A 2,033-nucleotide genomic window follows, 5' to 3' on the forward strand; every position below is an offset into this window, starting at 1 on the left:
CTGTGCTGTCCCGCCAGCAGACATTTGGCATGGTTCATGCCTGGTCCCATGAGGACCAGGGCCAGTGAACGTGAAGCTTCTTCCAGTTGTCTGAAGAAGGCCTTGTCTACTTTTTCTTCCTGATCAGGTCATCTCTAGTAGCCACCCACCACAATGTCATCCATGCTGATCTGCCCTCTAATCCTGACCCATACACTATTAGCTGCCTCATTGTACATCCCAAAGCAGAGCTCCGTGCATTCCAGCTGCTCTCTGACAGAAAGGGCAATTGCCCCTCCTTGCCGTCCCAGCCTGTCTTTCCTAAACAGCCTGGCTCCATCCATTACAGTACTTCTTTAAGCTACCCCATTGCACGTCCATGATCTCATAGCTCTGCAACCAGGCCACAGAGGAAAAACTGGGCCATGCTGGAGAAGAGCCCAGGCAATGTGCACTAACCTGCACTTCACCATACATTTCAGTTCTTGGGTCATGTGAGCTATCCCACTACATCTCTGTGTTGTCAATGAGATCGTAGCCATGCAACTACTAGCAGAGCTCTAATTTATCTTGTTTTTTCCCCATATTCCATGCATTTGTGCACAGGCACTTTAAAGAGGCACCCAGTCATGCTGATTTCCCAGAAACTATATGAGAGCTTTCTTTTTCCCCATAGATACCTCCTTATTTATGTACACATACTGAAGTGCACCCCTTTCAGCCCTTTTTTTTTTTTATTATGAAGTCTGCCCTGTTTATATCACTCCTCATACATTTTGTACCAACCCTTCCCACCACTTTCTCACTTGATTATTGATCATCCTCTTCCTCCCCTGTTGTTCCTAGTTTAAAGCTCTTCGTATCAGGTTGGCCAGCCTGTTGGCAAAGATGGTTTTGTCCCATTTAGTCAGATGGATCCCATCTCTTCCAAATCCTTAATCCTCAAAAAGGGTCCCATGGTCATAGAAACCAAGTCCCTTTTGCCAATGCCAGCTGTGCAACAAACTATGACCCGCAGGATCTATCCACTCATCCTTCTCACCGCCCTCCCCCTCACCAGCAGGATCAAAGAGAAACCCACCTGGGCCCACATACCCTTGACCATGACTCCCAGAGCCTGCTTGCTACTTTCCAGGACTCCCCTGGCAGTATAATTAATACCCACATGGAAGAGCAATCAGGGGATAGTAGTCTGTAGGTGTAATAAGATTTGCAAGTCTTTTAACAATGTCCCCAATCCAAGTTCTTGGCAAGGAGTAAACCTCCCTAGATGACAGGTCCAGCTGTCAGAGGGGTCTTCTGTTCCCTGCAGCAGGGAGCCTTCCATTACTAACACTCACCATTTTTTCTGGTGCTCCTGTGTGTCTCATGGTCAATGGGCATTTGGCAGAGCTCCCAGCCCCTGACTTGCTATGAGAGCACTGAATCTATTCTGTAGTTGCAAATGCTCAGGTGGAGCAAGAGCCTTCCTCTTGGTGTCAGAAGTCACAAGCTCCCAGCCTTCGTCATCATGGGAATCTCCATTTCTGTGGTGGGTTGACCCTGCCTGGACACCAGGTGCCCACCAAAGCTGCTCTATCACTCCCCCTCCTCAACTGGACAGGGGAGAGAGAATATAATGAAAGGCTCGTGGGTTGAGATAAAGGCAGGGAGAGATCACTCACCAATTACCGTCATGGGCAAAACAGATTCAGCTTAGGGGAAAGTAGTTTAAATTATTACCAATCAAATCAGAGTGGGATAATGACAAATAAAAACTAAATCTTAAAAACACCTTCCCCCCATCCTTCCCTTCTTCCTGGGCTCAATGTCACTCCTGATTTTCTCCACCTCCTTCCCCCTGAGCGGCACAGGGGGACAGGGAATGGGGGTTGCGGTCAGTTCATCACATGTTGTGTCTGCTGCTCCTTCCTCCTCAGGGTAGGACTCCTCACACTCTTCCCCTGCTCCAGGGTGGGGTCCCTCCCATGGGAGACAGTCCTCCATGAACTGCTCCAACGTGAGTCCTTCCCACGGGCTGCAGTTTTTCACGAACTGCTCCAGCGTGGGTCCTT

Source organism: Fulmarus glacialis, unplaced genomic scaffold (genome assembly GCF_000690835.1).
Source record: "Fulmarus glacialis isolate BGI_N327 unplaced genomic scaffold, ASM69083v1 scaffold10431, whole genome shotgun sequence".
In the NCBI taxonomy this organism is placed as follows: domain Eukaryota; kingdom Metazoa; phylum Chordata; class Aves; order Procellariiformes; family Procellariidae; genus Fulmarus; species Fulmarus glacialis.